The sequence below is a fragment of the Lissotriton helveticus genome, chromosome 1_1 (genome assembly GCF_964261635.1).
Source record: "Lissotriton helveticus chromosome 1_1, aLisHel1.1, whole genome shotgun sequence".
Taxonomy (NCBI): domain Eukaryota; kingdom Metazoa; phylum Chordata; class Amphibia; order Caudata; family Salamandridae; genus Lissotriton; species Lissotriton helveticus.
In genome coordinates this window covers 1,747,945,625-1,747,971,390 of record NC_136057.1, presented here as the reverse complement: position 1 = coordinate 1,747,971,390, position 25,766 = coordinate 1,747,945,625, and the positions used below count along the sequence as shown (strand labels likewise).

Genomic DNA, 25,766 nt, shown 5'->3' with positions numbered 1-25,766 from the left:
GTTCATGGAGCCACTTCTCCAGCAGGTTTGCTTGGAGAACTGGAGGTCTTCAGTGAACCAGCTGGCGTGACTGTTGGGAGGATTTCTTGAACGGGGCGAGGGTGTTGGCGCAGTCATTGATTCACTGTCTGAGGTTGCGGTTGGCTATGTTGTCGATCAGGGTGGTGGAGTTGGTATCTTTGTTGTTCTAGAGGTGGAAGTTCAGGTTCCCGAGGAGGATGTAGTCCGTGGAGGCGAGGGCGTGTGAGCAGATGAAGTCGGCGATGGAGTCGCTGAACTGTGGTCGGGGTCCAGGGGGTCGGTAGACTAGGGTTCCTCTGAGGGTGGTGTTTGGGTCAGTGTGGATCTGTAAGTGCAGGTGTTCGGTGGTGCCGAGGGTGTCGTCGGTGCTGGTCGAGACGGAGGGTGTTCCTGTGGATTATGGCAATTCCTCCTCCTACTCCGTTGGTGCGGTCCTTGTGGGAGATCTTGTAGCCTTTCGGGATGGCTATGGCGATGTCAAGTGCCGAGGAGGGATTCAGCCAGGAAGGCGACGTCTGGGGAGGTTGAGCTGAGAAGGTCCCAGAGTTCAACGGCGTGTTTGCGGGCGGAGCGGGTGTCGAGAAGGATGCAGCTGAGGTAGTTGGGTTCTTTCCTGGTCGGTGGGTTGTGTGCTGGCGAGGCAGCAGTTCTGGCAGGAGAAGGGCCTTGGACGTGCTTTTGGGTGGCCAGGCAGCATGAGTCTCTATAGAGCAGAACCCAGCCAGTGGGAGCTGCAGGTACCTGGTATAAACCAGAGGAGGACCTGTGAGAGCTGGTACTGTTTGCAATCTAGTGGGACCTGTTGGAGCTGCATGTAAGGCGTCTGCAACAAAGTGACCTGTGGGATCTGCATGCGTCTGTATACAACAGCCTGGCCAGAGGAAGTTGCAGATGCCTGGCATATAACAGAGGGTGACCACTGGGACCAGCTTATATTTGGTCTCAAGTTGGACCTGTTTGAATTGTAAGTAAGTGGGGTGCATCAGAGTGACCTGTGGGAGCAGCCTGTGTCGAGCAATTAGCAAATTCTCATCTGTGAGTGCTGTGTTTGTGATATGCAGCGGAATCTGACCTGTGAGAATTGCACAAGTTTGTTTAGAGTAGAACACGACCACTGGGAGCTGAGAGCATTGGGTTTAGAGGAGCTGGACCAGTGGGAACTGCGAGTATCTTGTGTACATCAGAGTGATCTATGGGAGCTGTTTTTGAGTGTAAAGGGGAGTCTTCCTGCTGGTCACGGGTCAGTAAATCGCAGTGTGAGCTGTGAAGAAACTGCACTGGGTTATGCCCTCGTTGAAGGACAAGGAGAGAAGCCCGCACTGGGTGAATGAGAGGCAATGCTGGGAGATTGCATGAGAATTCCTACAGATGTGCATAGCGTATGGGGCTGTGACCCTCTCTAAAAGTACTGGCAACGGGTGGCCTATGCGAGTTAACGGAGAGAGGATTTATTCTGTGCGCCGTGAGGGGAGGTGGGATTGAAATCCCTTGGCACTAAAAGTGATGAACTATCATTGAGTGCACTGGAGTGATCAGTAGTGAAAATGAGGCGGATAGGATCCACTAAGATCCAGCAGCTGTTATTGGAGCAAGATCAGGGATAACGTGGTCAGATCACCATATGATCCTATTTCACATTAATCACCCCATCATCCCGCTTAAACCTCCCCAAGACCCACCCAAATGGTCAAGAAACCTCTCCCAAGTCCCCCTAGACATTCTAGAAGGGCAGCTAAGTTCTCTTCTTCTAGACAACTCCCCACATCTTTCGACCAACGAACTCACTGACCAATACAACTCTGAGCTAGTCTCCATTCTCGATAATCTAGCTCCTCCAAAGCTCAAAAGAAGTCGCGCCACCCCATCCAGAACGTGGTTCAATGCGGACCTCAACGCAGAAAGAAGATCATTGAGAGCCAAAGAAAGAAAGTGGAGAAACAACCCAACAACCACCCTTCGCCTACAACTAAAAACAGCCCGCAAGAAGTACAACAACAATATCAAAAGCAAGAAATCCAGCTTCTTCCGAGAGGCTCTAGCCAACTCCAAAAACAGACCTAAGGAGCTCTTCAACATAATCAGACATCAAACATCCAAGCCTCTACCCCCACCCTTGCAAGCGTCCAAAGAACTTTGCGATAGCTTCGCCAGCTTCTTCAACGACAAGGTCCTAAAAATTGAACTATCTCTAGACATCAGTAACGCGGCCATCCCTCAGACCCTCCTCTCTGGGCCCCCCCCCCGCCCCGTGGCTAAGCTTTCGCCACGTGCAAGAAACTGAGATAATCTCGCTGATCTCGACCGCCAAACCATCAGCTCACATCTCAGACCCCATTCCTCCCTCACTAGTCAAAAAAATGAAGCTCACTTTAGCTCCCATCTGGGGCAAAATCATAAACAGCTCCCTACAAAGCGGAGTGGTCCCTGACTGCCTAAAAATGGGACAAGTCACTCCTTTACTGGAAAAAACCCGGTCTAGACTCTGCAGACTTAAACAATTTCAGACCGATATCTAACCTCCCTCTACTCGCCAAAACACTGGAACGATGTGTTCTTCTGCAACTGACTCATCATCTGGAGAACATCAATCTCCTCGATCCCCTCCAATCTGGCTTCAGACAAGGCCACAGCACAGAAACCGCGATGCTGAACATCTTAGATGACATTCACGGTTCTCTTGACGCTGACAAGTGCTGCCTTCTCATACTCCTTGATCTATCCGCAGCCTTCGACACGGTAGACCATAAGCTCCTCATCAAAACTCTGCAAGCAAGAGCTGGCCTCGGCGAAGTTGTCCTTGATTGGTTTTCTTCCTTTCTCCACAACCGTTCGCAAATAATAAAACTGAAGAACTTTACCTCTGAAACGCAGCAAGTCAACAAGGGTGTCCCCCAAGGATCAGTACTTTCTCCTCAGCTCTTCAACATTTATATGGAACCGCTCGCCAAACTACTCAGGAATGCCAATATCCTCTTCCACCTCTACGCGGATGACACGCAGATCTACCTGGAAACCTCCTCGCTTAATGACATCCACAGACTAAATGCTGTCTTAAAAGATGTTCAAGACTGGCTAACAAAAAACCACCTGAAACTCAATCCCGACAAGACCGAAACTCTTCTCATCTCAAACAAAGAAGACAATCCTCAAATCACTGAATGGCTGAAGTCGATCGATGCTCTTAAAGGTTCTCTCACGCCAACTGATTCCGTCAAATCCCTGGGTTTCACCCTTGACCCCAAATTAACTCTGACAAACCACATTAAGAACTCGGCAAAAAGTGCTTTCTTCAACCTCAGACTGCTGAATAAAATAAAACCTTTTATTCCAAACAAAGACCTCAAACTAGCCACCCAATCTCTAGTTCTATCGAGACTGGACTATGGAAACTCAATCCTTACAGGCATACCCAAATCACACCTGGCTCCATTAAAAACAACACTACATGCGGCAGCAAGAATGATCACAGGATGCAAAAAATTTGACCACATCTCCCCAGCACTCAAAGAACTTGAATGGCTCCCGGTGGAAATGCGTAGCTCCTTCAGAACGGCCTGCCTAACACACAAGGCCCTCCACACCGGTAAACCAGAATACTTGGCTAACAAGCTCAAAAAAGCAGGCCAAAGCAGATATTTGAGAAGCTCCAACTCCCTGCTGCTCATCCCACCAAAAACCAGAAAGAAGAAAACTGCGGACTGCTCCTTCACTGGAAATGCCCCCAAAATATGGAACTCTATCCCCCCTCATATCAGAACTCTACCTTCCTATCCGGACTTCAAGATCCAACTCAAATCCTTGTTCCTCATCCGTTCCTTGGGTCCTAGATAACGAGGATCTCCCTCTGAACTATGCGCTATCTCTGTATCCTTCTACCAAAAGGCCTACTGTTACGAACTTCTCCTCCCCCAACATTGTCGTGAGGACTGCCTTTATGTGTTATGTATCTTTTTGCTCACCATGCCTTTCCTCTTACTGTAAAGCGCTCTGCTACCTTCGGGTCTTGTTAGCGCTATAGAAAACTTCTAAATAAAAAAATAAATAAATAAATAAGTACTGTGTCTCAGTACAATTTTCAGACATAAAGACACTTATAGCGGCACCCAACTATGTGGTTTTTCATTCACAGCAGCACCCTGCAGAGGTGAGCAGGCCTCTTCTTTTTATTTCCTGGTCAGCTCAACACAAATACCTTACTTTTGTGTGATTCTCAGTCTCTCAATGTGGCTTAGGGACTGGGTCTAACCTAACACCAGGGCTTTAAGTGGGATGAAAAAACTGGGGGGGGGCTCTCAAAGGTGCGTGGTCAATGTAATTAAGGGCATGGCTTAAAACACGCAAACTATAAATCGGTGTTTAGCACAGTGTGCCACCTGACTTGTATTTTGTTGTTCTTGTCATTGCCTACAGATATACGATACAAATATTCACATCATACCTACAAGTCAGGACTATTGGCTTTGTCAATGGTAGCTAGTTGCATAAGATAAATAAGCAGCAACTATGGCTTGTATAGAATATTGAAAACACTACCACTTAAAGCCCTGGTGGTGACACCACGGCAATGTTGCTGCTCCCGAGATTCAAAAAGAGAAGGGAAATCCAGAGAGAAAATGACTCTTTAAAGGATTTCCCTTCCCCTACAACGCTCACCACCCGCACATCAATGTGCCTGCTGTCACTGCAGTCCGGAAAAAAAGGGATTGCTTGTGCCAGGGCACAAAACAGAGCCCGATAGAGACCCGTTTCGAGGCCCCCTTAAAAACACTGCCTGTGCTCAGACTTAAAGCCCTGCCTAACACCTTGCTAGCAAGAAAACAAAAGACACTCAGCTTGCCACATCACTACTGCTTAACAAGCAAACTATATGTAGGCAGATGTCGACTTTTTATAAACCCTGTATATACAAGAAGCGCACACATAGTAAAAAGGTCAGCTATATCTGCGTTTACAAGTGCTTACACTAATAACCATTTATAGTACTTAAAAAGAGCCCTTTTAGCAACCTTAGAATAACGAGAAAAAAAACAGGAGTTCTCCACTGATGCTTTTACAGTTTGTATTAAGCTCCTGAATGCAGGTTCGAAAATTACTGTCTATGTTACAGTTATTACTTGGGACCCGCAGGTTACTCAAGGACGTCTGCAGCAACAGGAGTAACTCACTGAGGGGCCTGGATAGATATAGATATATATATATATATATATATTATATATATAACCTGTAAGTTACACATTGTTCTTTGCAGCAGGCACAGATACCCTTTATGCTCTTTTGAGTGAAACAGGTAAATAGACTGCGCACATCTCGCTCTAGCAAGTGCACGAACATCCAGTGTTACCCTGTTACTTGTATACTCTAATGTACCCTTAATGGGTACAAACGGATCTCCGCAGCAGGTGGCTTAACCCGTAATACACTTCAAAATGCAGTCTGTTGTGATCAATTAAGACAGAAAGCAAGACCAAATTCACTACCACATTTGTCCTTGCTGAAAATGTCTTAGGGGGGGCGGGGGATTTTTTTAAAACATAATTGTGGAAGTTCAATGTCAGATTCTCCTCCTCACCTCTGTCGTAGCTCCACCCCTTGAACCCCATTATATGAGATACCATAGTATTTGTTGTCCTTTTTCCCAGCGCTGTGGATTAAGTCGTCAGAGGGTGCGTGGGCGCGAGCTCATTTCTGGGCACTGTAAATGATGCCCTTTTCAGGGTGCATGGGAGGAGCTACCGTAGACCGGGGGTGGTTGATGCCTTCTGTAGGTGAAGGGGGTGACATCCTCACTGTACACACGGAATAGATACCCTCCACTGTTTCAGTAAGGCCGCCGGTGTTACCCTGAGCAACCCGTCCTCACTCCCTGCTTTCCCCGAGCCCTCACTCACCTCTCCGTCGGCCCTGGTCGCCCCCTCGGCTCTCTCTTCCCCTCCATGGCTGGCCCGCTCTGTTGACAGTCACCATGACTAAGCACAAGAGCCCCAACCCCCGAGCCCGCCGTCACAATAAAAGTTCGGGGCGGGTCCGGCGGCGCAACGTCACTACAGGGGCGGGGCACCGAGCCAGAAGAGGAATCTGACACGTCACTATTGGCCCGCCAGGGCGGTGAGCAGACAAAGTGAAAGGAGAACAAATGACGTCACTTTGGGTTAGGCGGGAAGGCGGGTGAGAAGGGGCAACTGACAACGTGAAAATGGACCAGTCACGAGAGAGAAGGAAGGGGAGTGCGTGGCACTAGAGCGGAACGACAGTTGGACAGATCGTTCTGTGAGTGCTTGAGCCCAATTAAAGTCTTGTACAGGACGTTCCGAAATCAGCCTGAATTGCTATTTACAAGAAAGCTGTTTAATTTAGTAGTGTATTCGGTTAGGCTAACGTTCACTTACCACAGAGTTGCTAGGTTTGCAGATTACTTGCGTGTGTTATTTTAAGAGTCTTGACGTGTTTATATGTGACACGTAATTGTCTCTTTTGACACTTTGACTTAACGTGTTTTGTGAGTACAAGAAAACAGCATTGTCCATGTTGAGAGGTCAATTATTTGAGTTAATTCAGTGAAATAAACTCCCCTAGAAATATCCTTTAACAGCTGCCTGTGTGCCAGTCGTGACGACACATACAACTTTCTTCTTGCCCTGCAGCTTCGTACCGGCATTACGTAATTACCATGTAAGAATCGAGCCCTGATTAAGTTATTAGCAGCCAAAAGTCGCCCTTGCCCCATAATCATAATGTGCGGCATTTTCAGTCATTTCTGGCGTTTCTTTTGTAAGGGAATACATAGTAAATGCTTTCTGGGGCCAGCAGGTTTGCTTTTCAAATGGTTTGTTAGCAGCAAAGCCAGTATTTGCTGAAAGTGTGTTCCTGGCTCCAAAACCTCATTGTATAAGAAACTCCACAAGGGTGAGCTCCAGAGAAAGCAGTTATAATTATGCTTCGAATAAAACGTGCATAGCTCTCATTTCACAAATATACTCATCCCAATGCTGAGCAAACAGGCTTGCAAAAGGTGACTAGAGCCAAAGGCAGAACACCTGACACACAATTTGATTTAGAAAAGCAGCACTAATTAAAGCACATACTTTTTTTTTATTGTGGATAGTATTCTCCAAATATGTTTTCCAGGGTCGAGAAACAATATTTAGTCCTCATCTAGTTCAGTATTTCCCAACTGATGAAAATTCCAGAAAGAATACATCGTTTGCATTGGTGTTGTCAGAATGCTTTGGGACGTCCCAGGCCAACGAAGAGGTTACTGGCCACAACTACCATGTCCTTTAACAACTGTTGAACCACGACTGGACTTAAAGTTAACACCAACTATGCTCTTGCAGCATTTCACACATAGGGGAGTAGAGTTAGTAGGCCAAGGTTCTCAAGGAAGTTGTTAGGGAAGAACAGACTCGGAACGTGAGAACCATAGAGTAGAGGAAAAAACAACTGTCCAATCCAGTGCTATCTTTATGAAAAAGAGAAGCACTTTATTATCCACTTCGCAGTACTATATAAAGTGGGTATGAACACAGGGTATAATAAGGTTATATGGGGAAAAGGCATTAGCCTAACTAGCAAGGCAAAATCAAAGGTGCTGGCTTACATTGAAAGTGCAAACAGACTGCTGTGCCTGTTCAGCCAGTTAAGGGTACTCAATCTCAATTCACCTATCAGGTCTCAGTTCTAGCCCCTCGTGTCAACCTAGACCTAAATCAGTTCATGTTTATCTGCTCTTGTCGCTTCGGGACCCTGAATGAGGACCTCTCTGTGGTGTCTTGCAGGTAGGTGGCAGTTGCTGCCTTTCTTAGGAAGACACCACGGATGTTTCAAATTCTGTGGCCAGTCGGGGGCATGGAAAGGGCTAGCTCCTGAGGCACAAACAGACCAAATGCAAAAACTCTAACACTGAAGAACCCACCCTCAAGGCAGTGGCAGCACCATTCGACAATCCTCAGGCACAACACAGGCCATGGTGAAGTGCTTATCTTTGTTAGGGAAGTGTGCTTGCTGTGGCGGGGCACTGGGGGACCCACTCCTACAGTCTGGTCAGCTCCTGTGGCCCATCCCATCAGTCAGGGTGGTCATGCTCTTTTGGCTCAACAACCATATCAAGACACCAACCTCTCACTTAATTTAACAAGGAGAACATTAGTTTCTGTCAGGTTAGCAGATACCACAAGCCACTAACATTCCGGAACAAACCAGCAGGGGCAATGCAATATTTCCCCACTTTCCCCTGTGCAGACCCACTGAGGGATGAGAGACTAACTCCCCTGCAAGACCATCCACAGGGGAAAAGGATAAAACAATAAATCCTCGTGGGACGTACGAGGAGACCTCTCCTATTCTCACGTCTCGACAGAGTATACCTTGCAAATGGGGACCCTGTGTGAGTGAGAGAAAGAAAAGAAGGGGCGATTAACATGCAAAACAATGCTATGCGTACACAGGTAAGGTATTGTGCATTCGCCCATACACACCACTCACATATGTTCTCGACCAAAGGGTCGTGAAGGAAGAGAACACAAAAAATGGATACGTTATTTCCTAAAAATATCTCTGGGCATGAGTACATGGAGTAACCTACTCCTCGGGAAAGTCACCAAATTACAAAAGTAAGAACAAGCTATAACAGCTGACAGTCATGTTATATATCACCAGAGGCGCAACTAGAGCCAAATTCCGGGGAGGGGGGGCGGGGGAGGTCTAAGCCGAGCGCTGCCTTGCAGGGCTCGCATCGCAGCTCTCAACAGCAGGCGAAAGTCGTGAGAGTGTGCGCCAGGTAATCTTCATGCACCTTTCACGGGTAGAGAAAACAATTCCGGAGAATGAGACAAAAGGCTCCCCCAGCAATACTCATCCGGTGGCAACAAGATTGAAAAGCATCAACCCCATGTAAGGGAGTGGCTTAGATGCTCCAAGCTCCTCCGCTCTTCAAAGGATCTGGAATACGAGAATGGTGGCTTGTGGGTGTTGTAGGCTACCCACGTGTAGAACCAGCTATACCTTTGTTCCAGACTCTCACCCCATTCAATCGTGTGTACATCAAGGGGGCTAGTGTCAGTGGTGTTTGGTGTGAGGAAAGGCGTCCCTGTCCTGTGATAACCATGACAGTACCCTTCCTAAAGACCGCCGTCTTGGCAATTGTCCTGGCTTCGCGGGTTTGATGCATGAAAGCGTCGCAGAAGGACCGGACAGTTGAGCTTACCCACTGGTTCCCAAGTCCAGTCCTCTGGACCATAACCTTTCCAATCCACGAGGTAGTACACCCGCCCTCTCCTCAACCTGGAATCCAGTGTACTTTGTACCTCATACTCTGCCTCGCCAGCTAGATTCAGGGGGTTCAGTTTCTCAAGTAATCTAGTGTGTGGTGAACAGGGACGTAATAAGGACACATGAAACAAGGGTGGATATGCCAGGACGGCGGAAGGGCCAATTTAATGGTTACTGGATTTATGACTTTGACAATCGTGTGGGCCCCCCACATATCTTGGCTTTAGCTTGTTTACCCCTTTTAAATGCATATTCTTAGTAGCTAGCCAAACCTTATCTCCCACCTGGTACACAGGTTCTATGGAGCGTTTCCTGTCTGCAAAACGCCTATATGTGTCTTGTGCCTTGGTCAAATGGTTCGTTACGTCTATGATGATTGCCCAGAGATGCGCATGATGTTCCTATATAGAGCGATGTTTAGCTACAATTGGCCACTCAAAGGGCAGCAGATTGGGATGATATCCGTAAAAATGAAAGCAAGGTGAACATCCTAAGGTAGCGTTTTCTGTGTTATTGTATGCAAATTCGGCTGTCCATAACAAGGTGCTCCCTTCCGTTGCATGTTGAACAGTGAAACACCTCAAGTACTGTTCCAAGGTTTGGTTCAGCTGTTCTTTTTTTCCGTCTGTTTCTGGGTGATAACTGGTGGGCAGGCGTGTGTCAACCATCATGACCTTGCATAGCTCTTGCCAGAATCTAGATGTGAACTGACTTCCTCTGTCAGTGATGATCACTGCCAGTATGCCATGAGCTTTTACGATATGCTGTAAAAAGATGTTAGCGAGTTCAGGGGAAGTGGGTATTTTCTTCATTGGGATGAAATGACCCATCTTGGTCATGTGGTCTACTACCACAAGTATTACAGTATGTCATTCACTGGGCGGCATCTCCACTATAAAGTCCATCGATATCGTATGCCAGGGACTGGGGGAACAGGAATGGGTCGCAGTAGCCCAGCTGGCTTCGCATGTCTGGCTTTCCCGTGAGCACACACTGCACACTTCTTGACATGGTTCTTTGTAGCTTGCCGTAACAATGGCCACCAGAAGTACATTTCAATGGTGGCTATGGTTTTATACATGCCCATGTGTCCTCTCAGCGGAGAGTCGTGAGCCCACTGCAGTACCCAGGATTGTAAAACCTCGCTAGGGACGAACAAACCCTGTCAATGGTGCAACAGGTTGTCCTGCTCTCTCCTATTCTCGGGTTACTCAGATATACAGGCCCATTTGTCCATGTATTCTAGACATACCTTAAGGTCTTCTAGGAATTCTTCGGATGTTATCAGGCCTGAAAGAAGGCCTTTTGAAGGATAGGTGGTGGATCTATTTATGGGTTTTCTCCTGTTGCTTCCAAGTAATCCAGTCTGGACAGCGCATCAGCCTTGCCATTTTGAGGCCCTGACCTGTATTTGATGATGAAATCGTAGTCGGAGTAGAACAAGGACTATCTTAGTTTTCTAGGTGAGAGAGCTTTAGCAGTCTTCAAAAATAACAAGTTGCAATGGTCTGAATACATTTCCACAGTGTGTTTTGCTCCCAGCAGATGGTGCCTCCATTCCTCATAACCTCTTTTTATAGCAAGCAGCTCCTTATCGGTTATGCTTTAGTTCATCTCACATGGAGTGAGCTTCTTAGAGTAGAAGGGCACGGGATGTTGTTGTCTGGTTTCTGGGTGTCGTTGGGCCAACACTCCTCCAAGGGTATAATGAGAAGCGTCAGTTTCCATCACAAACGGCTTGTCAGCGCCTGGGTGCCATAACACAGGTGCCTGGATGAACCTTGTTTTAAGTTCTTGAAAGCCGGCCTCAGCTTGTTCGTTCCACGTATAAGGAACCCCATTGCGCAGTAGACGGGTTATCGGCCGGGTAATCTTGGAGAAGTCTCTGATAAAGCACCAGTAAAAATTGGCAAAACCGAGAAATCTTTGGATAGTCTTGGCCGTTGTAGGAGATTTCCATTGGGTGATGGCTTGTCTATCTTGATCCCTCTGGTATTGATCATATAACCCAATAATTCAATTTCCAAGGTGTGGAACACACATTTCTCCAATTTAGAATATAAGGAATGTTCTTGCAGTCTATTTAGGACAGCTCATACATGCCCCACATTGTCGGTGTGCAAGGAGGAATAGATTAATATATTGTCTATATATACGATACAGAAGGTGTCCAAGAATCCACAAAGTACCTCGTGCATTAAATACTGGAAAGCCGCAGGGGCATTGCATAGGCCAAACGGCATTAACTGATACTCAAGCAGGCCGTACTTGGTGCGAAAGGAACACTTACTAGATGATAGGCACATTGCAGATCCAATTTCGTGAAGATAGTAGCCCCATTTAGTTAATCTAACAGCACAGGTATAAGCGGCAAGGGGTACCAGTTCTTGATGGTTACTCGGTTAATCTCTCTATAATCAAAGCAATTCCTCAAGTCGCCCTCCTTCTTCGGGATAAAGAAAAGAAGAGAAGAGGAGAGGTAGGAGAGGAGGATGGACGAATGAATCCAGTTGCAAGATTTTCTTCCAAGTACAGGCGTAAATGTTGTGTCTCCGGCTCAGTTAAGATGTATAATCTGCTACAGAGAATGGTTGCTCCAGGGGTCAACTCGATCCAGCAGTCATACTCCTGATGTGGAGGAGATGGCTCGCTTCTTGCTTGGTGAACACAGCCTTGAAGCTTTCATACTCCAATGGTAAGGATGTGACGCAACAGACTAGCTGTTTTGAGCAGCCATGAGATAGAATGCGTGCCGGCGAGTCCGACGTGTCTTGGTGAAACTCTGTTTCTTTGGTGCAGTGTTCGAGACAAATCCATCTCAACGGAACGAGCTGCCCATCATACGGTGGGATCGTGATAAGTTAGCCAGGGCATACCTAATATCAGGCAAAAATGCGGAGCGTCTATCAAGTTGAACTATATTGTCTCGTAATGTTCCTTACCAAACTGCATTACAACCTTTGCTTGCATCTTTTGTCCCACTCCTCTACAGAAATTAGACCGCAGACCCCGTTCACCTGCATGGGTTTCACGCCTTCTGCATGTCTCACAGTATCTTCTGTATTTAGCATGTGGAACAAAAAATTCTAGGATCGCTTCGACTCCTGACGCTCTTTCGTTCCTGTTGTACGGTGAGTTCGATGAGTTCCTCACACGATTGAGGAATGTGTATCACCTGGGCAAGAACGTCTTTTAGTTCTCCTCGTAAACCTTGATTGTACAACGTAGTTCTTTTCGCTTGAGGCCAATCAGCTTCTACCAGAAGATGATTAAAGGTCGTGATATACGAGGTGACATCCTGTGACCCTTGCCCGAGGGTGATGAGTTCCTAATCTGAAGTGAGTAGGTGTGACTTACTATCGAACAACTTACGCATCTCCGTGCAAAAGCCAGGGTAGTCATGCAGGATAGGATCATCCCTCTCAATCGGGGATATCGACCAACTAGCTGCATGTCCCCCCAGATAGGACATGACAAAGGCAGTTTTAGATTGGTCGTCCTGAAAGACCGTTGGTTTGCACAGGAAGTGTAGTGTACAGTGGTTGAGGGATATCCTGAACTTCTTTGGATCTCCCAAAAAGCGTTTGGGTGCTGCCAGAGGTATTTGCGGGGAATAAATGACCTAAATGGGTGCTAAGTGTAAAAGGAATTTCTCTTGGACAAGCAACGATCTTCAATCAGGCATTCAACCAACCGTATAGTTCAAACACATCTATACACACATAACCAAAATTCGTGGAAAAAAGGTTTTTTTAAAAACATGTAAGGACAAGGAAACAGTTGTATATAACAAAACGATAGATAACCAACGTCTATGAATTAAAAACACAAACACAATTTATTGCATAATGTGACAAAAAAACACAAATAATAAAAACAGTCCAGTACATATATTACAAATAAAAACTACCCAGAGAGACAAAACAGATGTGACAAAATAAAACATCAAATTTGGTTCTTTCCTATAGTAATCAAATTATAAACACCATCAGTCTTTTGAAACATGATCTTTGATAGACATGAGGTAGTTCCTGGAAGTAACCACAAAGAAAATTGGCGTTGACGCGTTTCGGTGGTGCCCATTTATTAAAATGCCACCTTCTTCAGGACATGTACATTTCTCTCTCTTCAAATCGATTAAAATATAAACAACCACTATTCTTGTTCCGTGGAGATTCTAATTTCTCCGTTCCAAAATTTAAAAGTCCCCCATTGTCTTTCTGATCCACCGTTATTTAAAAAGTTGAATAATGCAACTCCTCTAAAACTGGGTAGAAGGAGTAATCAGTAGGGACCGGTGACTCTAATGTGGGATCCAATCTGTGTATTTCAGGAACAAATAATAAAGATGCCCACCTTTACATGGAAAGTCAGACTCGTCAAATTGCAGCCGTCTTTTCACGTATCCTGCTGCCTTCTGATAAGGATTCAAACCTGTCTCTTGGTCAGTGAGGTCACTCCCTTTTTTATATACATACTAAATGGGTGCTAAGCCAGAGTCCGACCTAGATGTACGATGGGAGGCAGTAAAAACCCCACACCTGGTGTTCCCCCTCCCCCAGCACCGGGTACTGGCTGCCCTGAATGAACACCCGCTGCGTGAGATGGCAGAGGTAACGTCTAGTCTTTATTGTAAGATCCACCCCAGGGCTTGACCACCCTTTCTGGATTATCCCGCTACTTCTCTACGTAAGGAGCCCATCTTTTTCTGCACTTCCTGGTTCTGAACTCGGAAGGCATTGACTTCCACCTGCAACGTGGTCATTGTTTCCAAATAGGAGGTAAAGATTGTGTTTGCGTCCATCGCTACGTGGGCTTGTCAATCTGTCAGGTTAGCAGATACCACAAGCCACTAACCTTCCAGAACAAAACAGCAGGGGCGATGCAATGTTTCCCCACTCCCCTCTGTGCAGACCCACAGAGGGATGAGAGACTAACTCCCCTGCAAGACCGTCCACAGGGGAAAGGTGAAGAGGATAAAACAATAAATCCTCGTGGGACGTACGAGGAGGCCTCTCCTGTTCTCACTTCTCGATGGAGTATACCTTGCAAATGGAGATCCTGTGTGAATGAGAGAAAGAAAATAAGGGGCGATTAACATGCAAAACAATGCTGTGCGGAAACAGGCAAGGTATTGTGCATTCGCCCATACACACCACTCACATCTATTCCCCACCAAAGGGTGGGGAAGGAAGAGAACACCAAAATGGATACATTATTCCATAGGAATATCTCTGGGCATGAGTACATGGAGTAACCTACTCCTCGAGAAAGTCGCCAAATCACTAAAGTAAGAACAAGCTATAACAGCTGATAGTCGTGTTGTATCTCACCAGGGTGCAATCCAGCTCCTCCTGTTAACTCACAGAAGAAGGAGACTTGAAATACCATTTGTATCCTAGTATATCCCTTGATGTTCTCAAATCGGGCCCCCAATCAAGAAAACAAAAGGGAAATGGGTAAATACCTAGCACTCCATGCGTGTTAGCCCTAGGAAATAATAACAAGCATTTACAATGCAATGGTCTCGGCATTATTAAAGGTAGAGCTATTGGCATTGCTCATGACATTTTTTTTTTTTAATCTTAAATAAATGGCATTGTCATTTACATTGCCAATAGCTTAATCGTTAAATAAATGGCATTGTCATTTACAATGCCAATAGGTTAATCGCTCGCAAATGCATGACCTATTGCATTTACACCCACACAGAGCCACAGAGAGCCACACACACAAAGCCACCCACACACACAGAGCCACCCACACAGATCCCCCCCCACACACACACACACATCTACACCCACACAGAGCCCCCCCCACACACAGAGCACCACACACACACTTACTAAAAAGCACAAAGTCTTCATACAAATAAAAATATAATCATGGTACATCAGTATAAAATAGGTTTGTTTACCTCAGTGTGTTGATTAATGCATTTTTGAAAATTCCTACAACCTACTGCCACTGTTCTGACAAGGGCATGGCCAAATAAATGACACTATTATGAAATCATGTGATATTGTTTAGCAAGGTATTCCCAACCTGAACCCTGTATTTTTTTAAAAAGTAAATTGCACTTTAAAAACTAACTTCTTGCTTATTTTATGTAAAAAAAATGATATCAAAATATAGCAGTTTTGATGAGATTTGCGCCTCATTAAACTCACTTAACAATGGCAGAGGTATTTATTTAAGTCCTGCGGAGTGTGACGTTGCCGCCAAAGTACCACCGAGTGAAAATCCCGGACAATAGAAGCAGAAAATATGAGAACTGAAAGTTGTCCTGCAGTGAGCACTGCCACTAAAGTACTAAAAATAAACCAAGCTATGGCCATTCTTCAAATGACAAATTAAAATCTGGGACCAGGGCGACTTACGGGATTGTCTTTCAGATGTGTAAACCATGTGTATATGAAAACTTATTTTTTTTCAGGAAAACGTAGCCTAAAAGCTGAAATAAATCGAGAGCCATCCACTTAAAAAAAAAATGATGTGACAAGTGGCATTTCGCAGCAAAAATCTAAATCCGAAACCATTGATCATGGGCAAGCACTGTTGATAGCTGGCACTTGCTTTGTGCTGCTACATTACATTACTTTATGTCATCTGATGTCACTGGCACCTAAAAGTCACAGAGTGACCGGGTATTAGGGTGGAGTGAACATTATTTCTGTGAAGTGCACTGAGGATGTGCTAGTTCGGTTCACACTTTCATACGAGGGGGAGGGGCGAGCCACTCCGGCCCTGCATGCAGCAGGCATGCTGCTGTGGCTCTAGATGGCGCCTGCCTCCACAGATCACCTGACACCTTGGGTGGGGGTCAAACAGAAGCCATGCCTCTTCGCCGTAGGATCTTCCATCTGATGTCCACTAGGAGCTAGAGGAATGTATGTTGACAAGAGTGTATTCAGTAGATGTCAATCTAAACTATTGTTAATCATGCAGATACGATGCCCATGATCGCAACCCCTTTCAGAGGCCGCTCCATCACTACTCAACCAGAGTACAAAGTGTGGACAGAGCTATTCCAAACCACGAAAATGCTTGTAGTAAGGGGCAAGACCCAACGGAAGTATATCCGGTACACAACACGCAGCAACCACATATATCCACAAACTCCGCGATGGCTCTTGATTTCATAAAGTTGACATGTTCGATAATATTACATGTGTCCAATAAAGTAAGTTGTGTCCCTTACACGCCCTGAGTCTGGCAAAACTCATAATCTCCCTGTGCCTTAAAAAAACACAACCTGGCCTTGTAATGCAACTGGTGCTCATGTAAAGCGGTCCAATACCGTCAGATCAAGTTCGCGGTGTATTAAACTGCAAAAAGAACAATACATCAGGGACACACAGCCCCCAAGATTTTTTTAAACGAGGCAAGCCACTAAAAATGGTAGAATAAACGTTGGACCGCGCTGTCCTGATTGAGTAGCCTGCACCAAAGCTCCCAACTCCACGCGTGCAGGCAGGCGCACAGTGTGATTCCAGATTCCATTCCAGAAGCTTTTATGTACAGCATAAATAATCAAAAAATGAACACACATTTAATTATTTCGTTGTAGGCAGCGCATAGTTTGGCGGACTCAGGCAAGTTCATACAGGGGTGGAGGAGGGGGCGTGATGTCCACAAGTAGCCTCACACAAAGAAAGAGGTGCCATGTGTGAAGAAATCGGTGGGGGTCTGATGAGCACAGCCTCTGCGGGGAAAAGGAAGGCTCACTTTGGTAGAGTGCCAGAGTAGCCTCACGCACGGAAAGAGGTGCCCTGTGTAATGAAATCGGTGGGGGTCAGATGAGCACTGCCTTCCTGAGGAAAAGGAATGGTCTCGAGGGCTGAGCGCTGTTAAAACACAGAGCGTAACTGAGCATAAACGATCAAAAACTGAACACACATTTAACTATTTTGTTGTTGGCAGCGCATAGTTTGGCGGACTCAGGCAAGTTCATACAGGGGTGGAGGAGGGGGCGTGATGTCCACAAGTAGCCTCACACAAAGAAAGAGGTGCCATGTATGAAGTAATCGGTGGGGGTCTGATGAGCACAGCCTCTGGGGGGAAAAGGAAGGCTCACTTTGGTAGAGTTCCGGAGTAGCCTCACGTACGGAAAGAGGTGCCCTGTGTAATGAAATCGGTGGGGGTCAGATGAGCACTGCCTTGCTGTGGAAAAGGAATGGTCTCGAGGGCAGAGCGCTGTTAAAACAAGAGCGTAACTGCACCGCCATTAACCCCTAAAACAATCACGATTTACAAAAAAATGAATGTTACTTCGCCACAGTACGGTACACCGCTTACAGCATCACCCGATTTGCCCTGAAACACATTTTACTGCTGGAAGAGAGAGGAAGAGGATAGGAAGGGAGAAGAAGACAGGAAAGCAACAGCTCACCTTCACTGCGAAAAAAAATGGCGGCCGCAAGCTTCCGAACATTTTCGGATTCGGGGGCATGTTCGGCGTTCTGAAAAGGGGTGTGGCTAAAAAGTGGAAAGAACAGCACAAAACGCCCCCGAATCCGAAAGAGACGGAGCTTCTTTCGAGAGACGCCTCTCTCCTCCAATGGCTGGCCTCCGTTTAGGAAGCCTGCCAATGGAGGGGAGACGGAGCAGAGAGGCGGGTTAAACTGCCCTACTGAAGATCATTAAATCTCCGACTTCCGGCTGGCAAGCCAGCCTTCGGTCCTCGACCTAAAAACAGCAGTGTGCCACAACACTCTGGGCGGGCTGAATGTCAAATGTAAACAAAAGAATCGCTTGCACACAGCACTCTGTGCATACGAGCGTAAGAGGGTTGAAAAGGCAAGTGGTCCGTGTGGAACCGTCTGCGTGGTAACACATTCCCTGCAACTGTCAACGTCGGCAGCCTCCACCTCGAAGGAGACTCACCGCTTCGGTCCCGAAGGTGGTCACACCTAGGGTGGGCCGACGCCAAAGCTTACAGGAGAGCGCGAGCCGAGCCCTGCCCTGCAGGGCTCGCGTCGCAGCTCTCAACAGCAGGCGAAACTCAGGAGAGTATGCGACAGGTGATCTTCGTGCACCTTTCCTGCGTAGACAGAACAGTTCCAGAGAAGGAGACAAAAGGCTCCTCCGGCAATACTCCTCCGGTGGCAGCAAGATTGACAAGCACCGGCCCAATATAAGGCAGTGGCTTAAATATTCCAAGCTCCTCCCCTCTGCAAAGGATCTGGAATACAAGAATGGTTGCTTGTGGGTGTTGTAGGCTACCCACATGTAGAACCAGCGATACCTTTGTTCCAGACTCTCACTCAATTGAATGGGGTGCACATAAAGGGGGCTAGTGTCAGGTGTTTTTGCTGTGAGGAAAAGCGTCCCTGACTTGTGATAACCATGACAGTTTCCTGAATGTAAATCTAAAACTGGGAAGATGGCTGGATCCACACAGCACACTTTAGGACAGACGCAGGTCAAAACTCTTTTTTACACTACTTGATTTTCCAACTAAAACATTTAAAAGATAATGTACCTTAGGGCCAGCGTCTGATTGGTAACGGGGGCATTCGGGCAATGCCCGAGGGGCCGGGGTCCGAGTTCCAGCAGTGGGCTGCTTTTGAGCAGCCTGGGGGGCGATTTGAGCGGTGTCTCTGTTGTTTGACTATACCGCCAGCTGCCCAGTGGGTGTTTGGGTGGCCTTTCTGGAGGGAGATAGGCGTCCATTACCTCCCGTATAGCAGCAACAGGTAGAGGTGTCACCCCTTTTCTCTCGCTGGGCCTCCCATTAATACAGGCATACTGAGCGGGGCAGGGGGCCTGAGCAGAAGTGAAAAGAGGCCTCACTTCTTTTCAGGTGTGTTTCACTAGTGTAAACTGATGCGTGCATCCCCACCCACCTCCCTCCCTTGTTATGTAAAATCACGCTGAAGCAGTGATTTGAGGGAAGGCATTATGCTAATGTGGGCCGATTTTTTTATGCGTGCCCGGGCCGATTTTTAATCCCTATCCAACCCTGCTTAGGGCCAGTTCTTGAGTCTAAAAAGAAACTGCAGCAAGGAGGACTACTTCACACATGCAACTATTTTCAATAGGATCTGCAACAGGTCATTGGTTACTGCAATTGATTGGGATTAGTTTTGCGCTCTCAAAGCAAACCATTCCATGCAGTCATTTCAGTTTTTTTTATGGTGGACTAAAGTAACAGTGGTTGGTTGCAATCATTAGTGGGGGGAGTGGGGTGAGCTCAAGCTTATGGTTGGAGGGATTCATACAGGAGTAAGAGGAGATTGGGTATTGTAAGGCTTCATAGGTATGACTTTCAGAGGAAGGAGGAGAGTTTGTGATCTTGTAAATTAGCTGTGAGAAGTTGGCCTAGTATATGATGTACACTATTCTAGTGAGCACCTTGCACCACTCCAAACAACCCTTATGGTGATGGTTGTAAAGTCAACCTATTAGACCAGCTATCCTAGTGGTAGCATGGACAAAGCAGTCTTAGGCTAAACTCAAGAGGGCATGTGAAGCCAGCTGTTTTACCATATGTAACCCTTTTAATACCAAGTGAAAGGACACCACACAGGTTGTATATCAAAATATATATGTATTTATTTCTAACACAATCCTCTGAACTCTTTATGAGGTCAGAGGCACAAGCACATAACAAGATACTCAATTATAATACAATAAGTTGCACAAAATACAGTAATGCCCTAGGGGCACTTCGAACCATATACTAAAATAGTGGTATAAGAACCACGTCACGAACAAAGGTTAGGCCTAGGGCCTGGGGAATCGCTGGCGCTACACTGTACTACCAAAGGATAGGAAGTAGGAGGCCCACGGGATGCGCGTGCAGTGTCTTTACACGCACGCAAGTTACCATAGAGTTAGAATGGGAACGAAAGAATTGGAAACTAGTTCTTTTAGGACACTTCCGGATGGACTAGGGAAAAGCTTCTTAAAACTAGGACACTAGGATAGTCAATACCCACAGGAGTACTGAAATACTCGCGTTACCTCACCCACAGGAAGCGGGTGCATAGGTGTCAAAGTGTGTCGGGTTTCATCACTGATTCCTATGGAGCCTTGGAGAAAGATGCTGCAGGCGACCAGGAGAGAAGTGTCCGGTTGGACCCAAGGGGGGATCGAGGATGAAGAGTACCTGAAAGCAGAGGGGACAGAGTCTGGGTCACTAGCCAGTGACCAGGAAGGAACCTGGCTATGTCGCGAAGCAATCAGGTGATGTCGTGAAGCAATCAGGTGATGTCGTGAAGCTTGTCTCTGCAGCCACGTGGACCAGGAGGTGTCGACGATGACCAGGAGCTGGATACGGACTGTCCCACGAAGGCTCTCGCAGTTGGCGGTGTCGGCTTCCGGATTGGAGTCAACAAGCCTTGGCAAAGGCAACCCACGCAGGAATCGAAGATGACTTACGGATCAGACCAGCAAGGTCTGATGGACTTCTCCTTTTCAGGGAAGCAAGGGCCAGTCTGGAGAAACCAGACCAGCGGTGCAAATCAAAAGGTTCGTCGTCACAGAGGCCACTAGCCAATGGGCAAGTGACCGGACAGACGCGTCGAGCAGGAAAATGCAGAAAGGCCCCACGCAGAACTCGTGGAGTGTGGAGGGCTGATCTTCGGTGCAGTTGGTGCTCAGGGCTGGGGCTTCTCAATCCCCAATGCACAACTTCGAGGGTGCCTCAGAAGTTGCACGGAAAGCAATTAGCTGGCTTTCCAAGATGGCCGGTCCCACGTCTCTCGTCGCCTCCACGGGTCTCAGCTCTGCTGTGACTGTGGTTCGGGCTGTTGGAAGTCTGGAAGTCCGGTCTTGTCAGGCTCTGTGCTCGGGCTCCGGCGGGAGCGTCGACAAAGCAAACCGCTGATCGCTTAATGGTGCCTGCTTGCACAGGGTGGTCACTCCTTGACCACAAGGGAGATTCTTCAGTATTCTATGTCGAGTAGAATGTCGAAGGTCCAGAGTTTCGTTTCAAGTTTCAGTCAGGATAAAATCTAAAGTCTTGGGACTCAGCTCCTACCTATATACAAAATGTAGGGGCTGGATTACCTGCTAGGTCCCTCCTATGGGTGGGACCCAGGAAGGGGGTGGTTAGACCCCTTTCCCTTTGTCCAGTTTCATGCCAGAGCTGGGGCTGGAGTGCCCCAGCACCGGTTTGAACTGGACTATGCATGGGACACCTTGTGTGCCCCAGGCAGTGTCTCATTTTATTCAGCCCTCCCTGCCCCAATACACTATAGCCTGTCTGGGGTGGTGCTATTGTCCAAGCCTCCCTCGCTGGAAGGACTCCCAGCAGCAGGAGGTCAGACTTGTGTCTGTGGTAGCAGCATCCATTTTGTGATGCTGAGACTCTGGTTAACTTTAACCGGGATTAGTAGGAACAACATGTCTTCTCCCTCTAGGAGGGTGGAATGCTACCCCCGTCGCCAGAACTGGCGAGGGGGTAGTATTCCAAAGCGTATGAAACCTTACACGACATGTTTTGATAAAGCCAAACCAAAGTTAGCAATAACCGCGGGGATTATAATGCACTTAAGAGTATATGGCATGGCTATATCATAGAACAGCTATAAGAACATGGTTCCGAAAGCTGCAGACAGGCTCAGCTCATGCTAGAGCACCATCTCACATAAAACCAAGCACTCTGCCCTCAGGATTGTTAAGGCCTGCCATAGGAGTGACTTATAGGTGCATATGTGTGTATATATAATGGTAGGTATAGGAATACTATACCTAAGCAAGGGGTGATTACACGACCTTGCCCCAGCTGAGTGATCAGCCAGTTGTGTCAGTTTGGATGGCCAGCCAGGGGTGGCATAAGATATGCTGCAGCCCCTAGTAGGCCTTGGGTGCACCTGTGCCCTGAGTGCCTATGGTACACTGTACAGGGACTCACAAGAGTGACCCAAATCCCAATAGGTGATGTACCTAAAGTACATGGTGTGAAATTTAGAAAGAGAACAGCAGGGCTGTGGGTCTGATTAGCAGGCCCACAGCTACATTAAGTCGAAAACCAGTGAAGCAAAAAGCAAAAAATGGGGTGACCATAGGAAAGCAGACCCTACTCTTCTACATAACCCCCCCCCCAAACGCAGGGACATTAGACTAACCTTGACCAGTTGTGTCTTCATGTTCTAAGTGGAAGTACCTGGAGAGACCATCTGCATTGCCATGGTCAGTCCCTGGTCTGTGCTCCACTGTAAAGTCCATCCCCTGTAGGAAAATGGACCACCTGAGCAGTTTGGGATTCTCACCCTTCATCTGATTTAGCCACAAGATGGTCTGTCTGAATTTTGAAGTGAGTACCAAACAAGTATGGCCTCAACTTCTTCAGGGCCCAAACCACAGCAAAGGCCTCCCTCTCAATGGCTGACCAACGTTTCTCTCTAGGGGTCAGCCTTCTGCTAATAAATGCAATGGGCTGGTCTTGACCATCTACATTAAGTTGTGAAAGCACAGCTCCCACCCCCAACTCAGAAGCATCTGTTTGGACAATAAACTCTTTGGAGTAGTCAGGACTCTTCAAGATAGGTGCAGAGCACATGGCCTTCTTCAGGTCATCAAATGCCTTTTGACTGCTAACTGTCCACTGAACCTTTTTTGGCATCTTCTTTGAAGTCAAGTCATTAAGTGGTGGCACAATGTTTCTGTAGTAACCAGAAAGGCCCAAGGAAGCTCTGACCTGTGTCTGGGTGGTTGGAGGAGCCCAGTCCTTGATGATCTGGATCTTACTCTCTAGTGGTTGAACCTGACCCCACCTACAAGGTGGCCCAGGTACACAACCTTACTCTGCCCTATCTGGCACTTTGTGGCCTTGATAGTTAGGCCTGCCTTCTGCAGGGCCTCTAAAACCTTCTTCAGGTGGATCAGTTGATCCTCCCAGGTGGAGCTGAAGACAGCAATATTATCAAGATAAGCTGCACAAAAGTCATCCAACCCAGTGAGGACTTGGTTCACCAACCTTTGGAAAGTGGCAGGTGCATTCTTCAAGCCAAAGGGCATTACCACAAATTGATAATGACCTCCTGGGGTTGAGAAAGCAGTTTTGGCCTTGGCATCCTCAGCTAACCTGATTTGCCAATAGCCAGCTGTCAAATCAAATGTGCTCAGAAACTTGGCAGAAGCCAATCTATCAATGAGCTCATCTGCTCTTGGAATTGGGTGAGTATCTGTCCTAGAGACAGCATGGAGACCTCTATAGTCCACACAGAACCTCATCTCTCTCTTACCATCTTAGGTGTGAGGTTTTGGTACAAGGACTACTGGGCTGGCCCAGGGGCTCTCTGATGGCCCAATTACTCCCAACTCCAGCATTTTCTGTACCCCAGTCTTGATACAGTCCCTGACGTGGTCAGGTTGCCTGTAGATCTTACTCTTCACAGGCAGACTGTCACCAGTGTCCATCTCATGGGTGCACCAGTTAGTCTGACTAGGTGTCAATGAAAACATATGTCTGAAGGACTGTAGAACTTGCCTGCAGTCCTGTTGCTGCTGGTCAGTGAGGCTGCCAGCTAAGGCCACACCATCAACTGAACCATCATCAGGGTTCTGAGTCAACAGGTCTGGGAGAGGGTCACTCTCTTCCTCCTGTCCCTCATCTGTAGCCATGCGCAAGCCCATGTCTGCCCTGTCAACATATGCTTTGAGTCTGTTGACATGGAGCACCCTGTGGGGGCTCCTGGGAGTTCCAAGGTCCACCAAGTAGGTGACCTCCCCCTTTTTCTCAACAATTGTGTGGGGTCCAGACCATTTGTCTTGGAGTGCTGCTGAGGCCACTGGCTCCAGCACCCACACCCTCTGTCCTGGCTGGTACTCAGGCAGCACAGCCTTTTAGTCATGCCAAGCTTTTTGGAGTTCTTGGCTAGCCTCCAGGTACTCAGCCATCCTTGAGCGGAGACCAAGTGCATAGTCCACTATGTCTTGTTTAGGCTTTTTGAGAGGTAACTCCCATCCTTCCTTCACCAGACATAGGGGTCCCCTTACAGGATGCCCAAACAAAAGTTCAAAAGGTCTGTAGCCAACCCCCTTTTGTGGGACCTCTCTGTAAGCAAACAGAAGGCAGGGTAGAAGGATGTCACATCTTCGCCTAAGCTTTTCAATTAAACCCTTGATCATACCCTTGAGGGTCTTGTTGAATCTTTCACACTGTGGATGGTAGGGTGTAGTGAATTTGTTATTAACACCACAATCCTTCCACATAGCAGTCAAGAACCAAGACATGAAGTTTGCACCTCTGTCTGAGACAACCTCCTTTGGAAAGCCCACTCTTGAGAAAACTCCCAGGAGGGCTCTTGCCACAACAGGTGCTGTTGTGGTCCTTAGGGGAATAGCTTCTGGATACCTGGGTGGCATGATCCACTACCACCAGTATAAATCTGTGCCCAGAGGCTGTTTGGGGATCCATTGGTCCAACAATGTCAATCCCTACTCTTTCAAAGGGTACCCCCACCACAGGTAGTGGTATAAGGGGGGCCTTTGTTGTGCCACCTGATTTGCCACTGGCTTGGCAGTCACACAGGAGAGACAAAACTCCTTAGTATCTTCTGACATATGGGGCCAGTGAAAGTGAGGGACAAGCCTGTCCCAAGTCTTGTTCTGGCCTAGATGTCCTGCTAAGGGAATATCATGGGCTAAGGTAAGAAGGAAACCCCTAAAGGCCTGAGGTATGACCAACCTCCTGGAAGCACCAGGCGTGGGGTCTCTACCCTCAGAATAAAGGAGTCCTTTATCCCAGTAAACTTTATGGGTACCTGTAGCATTCCCAGCAGCCTCAGAAGCAGCTTGCTGTCTGAGGGGTTCAAGAGAGGGGCAGTCTAATTGTGCCTGCCTCAAGTCTGCCCTTGAAGGTCCCACTGTCCCAAGAAACTCATCCTGGTCAGGTTCAAGCTCTTCTAGGACAGTTCCTTCAGGGGGTCTCACAATCAGCTTCCTGAGAAGGCTGATCATCACCTGAGGGCAGGGGGGAAGGCACTGCCTTAACCCTACTGCTCTTTCTCTTGGATGGCACTTGGTCCATAGTTTTAGGATCCAAGGCCTGTTCAGTTTGGCACTTTTTGGCCTGTGACCTGGTCACAGCAAGGACATGAGCTGATATGCCTAACATCTCTGCATGAGACCTATACTCCACTTCTGACCATACTGAGGATTCGAGATCATTGCCCAACAGACATTCAACTGGGAGGTTGCTATGGATTAAAACTTGGTTAAACCCGAACCTCTCCCTAAATCATAAGATCTTAAAGGACTGTATTTTGCTCGATAATATGAACAAAATCCAGTGGCTGTCTTACATAAAAATGTTAGCAATATACATGGGGCGACCAGAGATCTTTTTTAATCCGGAGTCTCTTTGTAAGGCAGACTTAGAGTGGGTAAAAATTAATTTCATCAAGCTAAGGGAGGCAGAGCGGGAAGGAGTAGAACTACGTAAATCTTTGGTTAGGGGCCATGTTTTGGTTACCCAGTCAATCGCTATGTCACCTTACTTGACCATTGTCACAAATTCCTTTCAT

At 47.2% G+C, this 25,766-nt stretch overlaps 1 protein-coding gene across 1 annotated transcript in view; it reads right to left on the bottom strand.

Annotated features, from left to right (window-relative positions):
- Positions 1-6,064, bottom strand: part of KEAP1 (kelch like ECH associated protein 1) — a 172,960-nt gene extending 166,896 nt beyond the window's left edge. Inside the window, exon 1 of the mRNA XM_078639990.1 lies at positions 5,910-6,064. The gene's annotated coding sequence lies outside the window, so the exon portion shown is untranslated. The remainder of the gene's footprint in view (positions 1-5,909) is intronic.
- Positions 6,065-25,766: the final 19,702 nt, after the last annotated feature.